The sequence below is a fragment of the Vicia villosa genome, unplaced genomic scaffold, assembly GCF_029867415.1.
Source record: "Vicia villosa cultivar HV-30 ecotype Madison, WI unplaced genomic scaffold, Vvil1.0 ctg.000733F_1_1, whole genome shotgun sequence".
Lineage (NCBI taxonomy): Eukaryota > Viridiplantae > Streptophyta > Magnoliopsida > Fabales > Fabaceae > Vicia > Vicia villosa.
The window spans coordinates 128,889-137,202 of record NW_026705329.1 but is presented as its reverse complement, the minus strand read 5'-3'; positions in this window follow the sequence as shown (position 1 = coordinate 137,202).

Genomic DNA, 8,314 nt, shown 5'->3' with positions numbered 1-8,314 from the left:
AACAAAACAATAAAAATAATTTTTAAGAAAACCTGGACTGGAATCTAGTGTGGTTGGTCCTTTGAGGGAGTATGGTGGACTGCAGATTCTTTGACGTTGGATCAGCCTGTAGAGTAATCTGGAGGCCATGCGTGAGGGTGTATCGTGAGCCCTCGTGGGCGCGCCGCGTTGGATCTGGAAGCAGATTCTTGTTAAAATTAAATTGCCTGGGTGGGATTCGAACCCAGGTTTGGTGTGTTGCATCCTTCTCCCTTTGGCCACTCACGCTGCATAACAATTCATTAATAATAACCACTCTGAATTAATAAATATCAAAAAACAACAAAACCTAAAATTCAACAAGATAAGTCAAAGTGGGTCCCTGGGATGTCATGCGCAACCAATGATAGGGAGAGAGAGAGAAAAGGCTTCTGTTGACCAGCGAACCGACACGCGCCACGCAACGGTCAAGGAGTCTAAGCCTACTGTTCATCGTCTTCCTTAATTTACCCGCGGAAATTGCTGCAATTTTTGCCACGGAATTTCCTGCGGATTTTCCTTCCTATTCTACAAAAATTCAAAGCTTAGCAAAACAACGTTAATGAAACATGATAAGTGCCCAGGCCCCCTTAAAATCTTCTCCTGAATCCGATGGTGACGTCCATTTAGTATAGAACGGTCTGGAAATTGAGATATGACGAAGGTAAGTCTTGAGCCCTAACAATGGTGTTATGGGATTCACGCACCCATGCTTTGAACCAATTGCCCAGATCTTTCCTAAATCATGTTAGAAACTAAAAAAAACATTATATTCAATTGGAACGCAATAAAACATGGTATATGAAAAATCAAGAATGTATGACATGTGATGTGCATAGAGCGTTCGTTCTAGGTGCTACCACGTGAATCTCTTGATTCATTCTTACTCTTTTGTACTCCAGTAAGATGTTTGAATGATTAGTTTTGATGGAGAGTGGCTGCTTCAAGAAAAAAAATCTTGCCCTAGTTCCTTTGAATTTTGGAAGTGTGGAAGGTGCTCTTGAGCTAGGTTTTTCGTCCCCTATTCTTCTGTGCTTGATAAGTATTTATAATAGAAGAAATTAGGTCAATAATCTTCAAGCAAATCTCTTGTGATCATGGGGAAATATTTGATTGGAAGTTTGTATACAAATCTTTCTAAAATTGGTTTTTTGAATCCAATCTTATTCCAATCATGCTTTGCACGAATTTTGAAGGATATATATGATATTTGGATCACTTGATATGTTTGGAAAATAAATCTCATGATTTAATTCAATTATTTCATATTTTATTTAATTAATTTGGCTTTTATATGACTAAAAATCCAAATAAATTAAATAAAGATTATAAAAATAAATGGATGGGTTTATAGGTCTTTATTAATGTCATGAAGATGTTTGAAGTCCAAAACCTGGGCCCAAAAGTTCAAAAACACAAGATTATGCAATTAGGGTTTCAAGCCTTTCTTGAATTTTAGCCAACTTGTGAACTTCATATCTCTCTCAATTTTAACCCTATGGAGATGTTCTTGACCATTTTAGAAATCTCAAAATGTCCTCTAAAACCTCCTTTTGGTTTCATCTCAATTGAGTTTACCATGTTCAAGTTATGAGCTTTGACCCAAAAGGTGTTCTTGTTGACTTTCAAAAATGACCTATAACCTTTATATCCATATCTCTCAAATGAAGCATTTTTAGACTTGGCCTGTGAGGGACAAAGTTGAAGAGAATTCAATTTCCTTCAAAATGAGCTTTGGATGGGAAATTTCTTATGTTCCATGTGAAAGTTACGGCTGGTCAAAGTTCAGTTGACTTTTAGGTCAAAAACCCTAATTTAGAAACTTTGAGTTTTTGATGATTTTGGAGCTTTCCTTGATGAGTCATGATCAACTTTTGATCAAATGATGAATGTAACTTCAAAATATTGATGTTGACCCAAAATCAGGATTTTTGACTGTGATTCAACCATAGTTGACTTTTAGGTCAAACAAGTCGACTGTTGACTTTCTGAGCTTTTGACTGAGCAATCTTGGGAAATGAGGCTTGAAACTTGTCATGGGATTAATTTGAATCATAAGAGGTCATATGAAGTTCATTGGAGGTCTCAGAACATGATTTTACTTGGAGAGAGACAAAACCCTAATTCAGAGGTATTTGTTTAGGAGAAGATATGCATGCTTCCTTCTTATGTAGCTTTGAGCAATTGGAGATCTTTGAGTCAAAGTATGATGAAATGTGATGGGCAAATTTTGGGGTATGACAGTTGCCAACTGATCAGTGCATTTTGATGTACATTTCTCTACAGTTGTACTTATACATTTCCATGGTTTGCTTGTCTTATTTTTGTATTTTATAATGTTTTTATATTTTAATTTATTTTTATTGTTATTTGATTTTCGTATTTAATTTTCAGCTTTAACAGTCTGCATGGAAACGATCATATCTAGAGTTCCAGGAGTCCGATTGAGGCGTTCTAAAAATCACCGGAAAGCTAAGAGAAAGAGCTACAATTCTTATGTTAGAGACGAAGTCAGAATCGGACTGTAGAAAGGCCAGAAAATTCGTTGAAGTTGCAGCACTAGTTTTAGTTAAGTTTCAGGTCATTTAGTTTTGGGCCTGGGTCGTATGTTTGACCCAGTTAGATTGTAAAACGGGTTGCACTCTTTCCCCTTAGGGTAGCAGCCGCGGTATTGTTCACCATTGATCACCATTTCACATTTTTGGAAGAGCTTGTACGTTTGATCATGAAGAACTAATTCCTAGAGGTTAATCTGCTGTAAACGGTTTCCGCCGATACTTTGAGGTTCTTATATTTTCCAATTAATCTATTTCCTTTCAATTCTAATCTTTGATATGTTGTTTGCTTAATTCGATATTATCCAAGGTTAGATTGATTTATTTCGATGGTTGCATGTTCCTATACTTTAATCGCGTTTGCTTAATCCGCGTATGTTTGTCGTGTTTGCTTAATTCACGATTGCTATATATAATCCGTTTGCTTAATTCGGGAATTAGGAACATACATCACATAATTTCAATTGCGCTTGTATAATTGTTTTTATAATCGAAAAGGGAATAGAATTCGCTTGTGAGTTGGAAATTATTTGGATCGATGATAAGTTAGGAAGCCAAAACAGTAGATTAATCATTTCAGCTTATTTTGATAATCACTTATTTTCAATATTTTTTTTAATTGAAATCTAAAACAAACCCCCCCTAAATCGATTTACCTTTGGTTAATAATCAACGAGAATCCTTGTGAGAACGATATTCAAGTTGTCGTTACCGCTAAACTACAGTTTTACAAAATACTCGTTTTTTATCCGTGCGCGACAGCGGATCACCAACACAGAACTAACAATAAGTGAGACATGCAGGTAGGTTGATATACTCACCTTTGGCTAGATAGAATAGCATAAGCTTAATATTTATGTCCAGACCTTTAGAGGAGTTTAAGGTGCTTCTTGAAGAGCACTTTCAGTAAGCATTTTGAGCCACATTCTTAAGTTATTAGGAAGATCAGAGGCCAGAGAGGAATTCTTCTTGTTTTCAACAAAATTGGGGCAATCTCTTTAGGAAGACCATCATAGTTGACACCTACGCGCTATTCCCACCAAACCTTTTTGCTGTTATAGTAAACTCTTGTTCCATCATGTCGAATGAGTTGGGAAATATCCTTTTTACAAATGTATATATCTTTTCCAGAGACTTTGGAGCAGATTAAACCCTGATGCGAGATATAGGCATTGGACCAAAATTCTTTAACAAGAGTGGGATAGGCAGGTCCTTTTAGCATATTAAAATAAGTTGACCATTTTTGAGTTTCTATGTTTTAGAAAGATCAAACTTATTTTCAGCAAGATTGTCAAAATCTATGATCAATTCAAAGATGACAAAACGTTGATCGATTGGAATAGTCAAAGTAGTACGAGGATAAACATTGTCTTCAAGTTGTTCTTGAGGAAGAGGTGTTGTGGAGGAACTTGTTGATCATTTGATGTTAATAGAGCCATATTTAGGAGAGAACTAGATGTTTGCAAAAAGGCTAAAGCGTTTTTAGGGTTTTGGAAAATTAGGGTTTTAAAGAATGAAAAGACTAGGTTAATAGAGACAAAATAAAAATGGAGTGAGTGGGTTTTAATAAATAGTTTTTGTAGTGTTTAAGAAACCTAGAATAGTGAAACAGATATCACAGGAGGGAAAGTGTAAGGATTTAAAACTTAATCCCAATATAATCTCAACTTCCAAGGCATTGCATTAAATGCGAGACATGGTTCAGGAAAGATAGTTGTGTTATATCATTAACCTTTTACTTTTCTGACAATTCATTTAATAAGGTAATCTTTTCAGATATTACACAAGACAAAGAAAGTCTTTGAGAAAATATCTTAATCAAGGATGCTTCTGGCAGAAGAGAGCTTCACTAGTCTAAAGCTTTTTACGTAGAGGCAAAAGACGGAGTTATACCATACCTCAGAAGGTTGTGCATTAATCTTTGTTCAGAGGCTTCATAGATGGTCCAATCATAAATCTGGTGTCCTTGTGATTTGGCAACTTTTGAAAGTTTATCTTTTGAGTCCTCTTATTTATGACAACAACATCACCTTTGGTTCTTGACTGGGTGGACTTCAGATATGCAAATATTATAGATAGATTTGATTTTTATATCAAGCTTATCATTAGACGAATATTGATTGATTCCTTAGGCATCCATTATTTCATTGTTTACATTTCATAGCTTTTTAGGCAATTAGAATATTCTCAATGACGTAGCATTGAGTTATAAAATCAAGTAACATATAATTTTTAGATAACAAGATAGAACAAAACAAACATATAAGCATGAATTAAATAAAAACATATATCATTTGTTTTCTAGATAACCACAAATATTTGGGGCCCTTTCGTTTGATCTTCTAGGTTTTGTAGCAATTTTGGGCTTAGTTTCAGAGGAATTAGAGATAGATGTTTTAGCCAACAATTTTTCTTAGGCCTAGAAATAGGTATCTCTTTTTATTTTATTTTATCATTAGTCACAATCCCGGCTAATACAATGCTAGAACTATCAAAAGCTTCTAAATGAGCTTTTGAGTCTTTGAGACTGGAGCTTTCGTTTTTAAGAAGAATGAGGTTCATATTCAAAATGAGGAGATCTTCCTTAAGTTTACTGTTTTCAGAAGATATGGATTCATAGGACTTTTAAGTTCCTTAAATTCAATTTTGAGTAATGAGTATTTTTCCAGAATTTCAAGTAATGAAGTAGTTAATTCTAAATGAGAGAGGTCAGAAAATACCTCTTTGGAGAATACCTCTTTTGTTTCTGACTCTGAGTCTACTTCATAGTTTAGAAAGATTTCTTCATCATAAATTCTAACATACGCCATCAATGCCATGTTAACTTTTTCTTCTTTTGAGTCGTTATCTAAAGAGTCAGAATCATCCCAGGTTGTCATCAGCCCCTTCTTCTTGCTTGAGAAAGCTTTCTTCACGAGTAAGTCCTTTTGGAGTTCATGAAAATCAACTTTGAGGGGTCTTGGTTCTTTGCATTCATAACAAATGACTTCTTTGCCATTAGACTTCCTTTGGCCAGAAGTAGACTCAAAGCGACATGCAGTCCTTCTAGTACCCCTGAACTTATTGCCTTGATTTCTCTTCCAGAGACAGTTAACCCTTCTAGACAGCAGAGACAACCCATCTTCAATTCCATCAGAAACCTCTTCAGAATCCTCAATTTCTTCTGCTTGAAGAGCTTTGCACTTCTCAGAACTTTTGACACATTTGAGTGCAATAGATTTTACTTTCTTCTGAGGTTCATCTTGTTCTAGCTCAATATCATGACTTCTTAGAGAACTCACTAGTTCCTCTAGAGAAGTGTTGTTCACATCCTTTGCAAGCTTGAGCGCAGTTACCATAGGCCTCCACTTAGATGCCAAGCTTCTGATAATTTTCTTCACGTGATCTGACGTTGAATAACCTTTGTTCAGAAATCTCAGTCTTGCAACCAAGGTTTGAAACCTTTAGAATATCGTCTCAACTGTTTCGTCGTCCTCCATTTTGAAGGCTTCATACTTCTGAATCAAGGTTAACACCTTGGTTTCCTTGACTTGATCAATCCCTTCATGAGTCATTAAGAGAGAATCAAATATAGACTTGGATGAGTCTCTATTTGTGATTTTCTCATACCGAGTATAAGAAATGGTATTAAGCAAGATGGTTCTTGATTTATGATGATTCTTATAATTTTTGTTTTGTTGACCAGCCATAGCTTTTCCTTCAAGTTGCTTTCCATTTTCATCTATGGGATGTTCATAGCCATCTACTATCATGTCCCAAATATCAAAATCAAGACCTAGAAAGAAGCTTTCTAGTCTATCGTTCCAATATTCAAATCTTTCACCATTGAAGATGGGAGGTTTAGGATTGTAGTTTTCTTTTGAAATTCAAGCAGAAGGTGGTGGAGAGGAATCAACCATGATGTTTCTGAAACTTGTCTGGATCTTTATCTGACACGGTTAAGTGTATAAAACCAGAACCGGAGCTCTGATGCCAATTGAAGGTGCGAGAAACACAAAAACTGGGGGGTTTGAATTGGGTTGCACCATATATAATCTTATTGCAACTTAAAAATCAAGGTTAACACGTGAATAAAAATAGATGAACACAATTATTTTTATCCTGGTTCACTGTTAACAAAGTTACACCAGTCCACCCACCAAGGTGATTTTTCCTTCTCAATAAGGACTAATCAACTATAACCAAACTGATTACAGAAAACCACACTGACCGAAACCAATGCCTCCTTGAGACTCCTGACTAGCACCTAGCATTCTCAAGGAAACAACCACAATAAGCTCTAGTCAACCTTGCCGACAACCCCAACAAGTTCAGCTGATCCTTATCGTGAAACCACTATAACCGCATCCACAGTCTTCTCAGGGCTTCTGACTAGCACCTAGTCCCCCAAGGAAAACCATCAACCAAGTTGATTACAAGTGTGTATTACAAGATGCTTCTAATAAGCAGATAACACAATGTTTAAGTACAACAACATAAAAGTGTTGATAAGCAAGATACAAACAAAAGCTACTTGCTTAAAATACAAAACTATACAAAGATTTCTCTAACACAGTTTGTGTAACACTTTGGTGTACTTTTATAGAACTGATTCGTTGATTTCAAATTCTTCCAATGGCTTCCTTTATAGAGAAGGATATATCCGTTGGAGGGTAGAATAGGAAATGCAAAGTACAGTTGTAAAGTCCTCGACGATCATGGTGGGAATGGTAGATAACAAGTACATGTTGGACTGTCCTTACGCCACTCTATAAGAGCATAGGTCAAAGTTTACGTTAGTACTTTTATGCTCACAATCACACCCAAGCCTTCCTTGATCTTATAAGTCTTCATAGGCTTCTGATTGTATTTTGATTGAAGCGTGTTGTAGATGATCAGAACTTGAATCTTCAAACCTAAGTCTTTGAGTCTTCTGAGCTTGTTCATCAGAACCTTTGTCTTTAGAGTCTTCTGCACTTGGTCTTCAGAAGTGATGTCTTCAGATCTTTAGAACTTGTTCAGCATAACCTCGTCTTCAGCATCTTTAGAACGTGGGACACTGAAGTAAAGCTTTAGAAGGCCTCTAAAGCTTCCCTTACAAAGTCACAATTAGAAGATCTTGTACTAACATGAACCGTTGCATAAGTAGCATTCCAGAATCTTGACTTCCATTATTACACATCACTAGTATTCTTCCAGAATGTTGAGTTCAGAACCTAACGACATCACACGCCTTCTTACCAGAGTCAGAACCTGCAAGGCTAAAGCGACTCACTAGAAAGAAAATTGTTAGTGTAAATAATTGTTCCTTAAGATAACATGTAAAGTTATCATAAAAACTTAAGGCTAGATGCAGAACCATTCTTGTTATTACATAAGCCGCATTGGTGGGAGAGCTTTGGCCAACAAGATATTAAGAGCAGATTACTATTGGCCTCCATTAATGAGAGACAACATAGCTTTCGTCAATAAATGTGACAAATGCGAAAGACATGCTAATCTACACTATGCGCTGTCGCACCCCAATTTTTGTCCTACCGATTTTATTCATTTAGGCATGTTGCATTCATATTTCATGCGCATTCATATTTCTTTTCCTATTTTTGTGAAAATAAAAAATATATATATTAGTTTTAGTTAGTTTCATTTAGATTTATTTTTTTTATATATAAGTTTTAGTTAAAAATCTCAAAAAAAATTAACATCTTTTTTTCTTTTTTTGTTTTCCTTTTTATTCTTATTAGTCATTCATAATTTTAGTT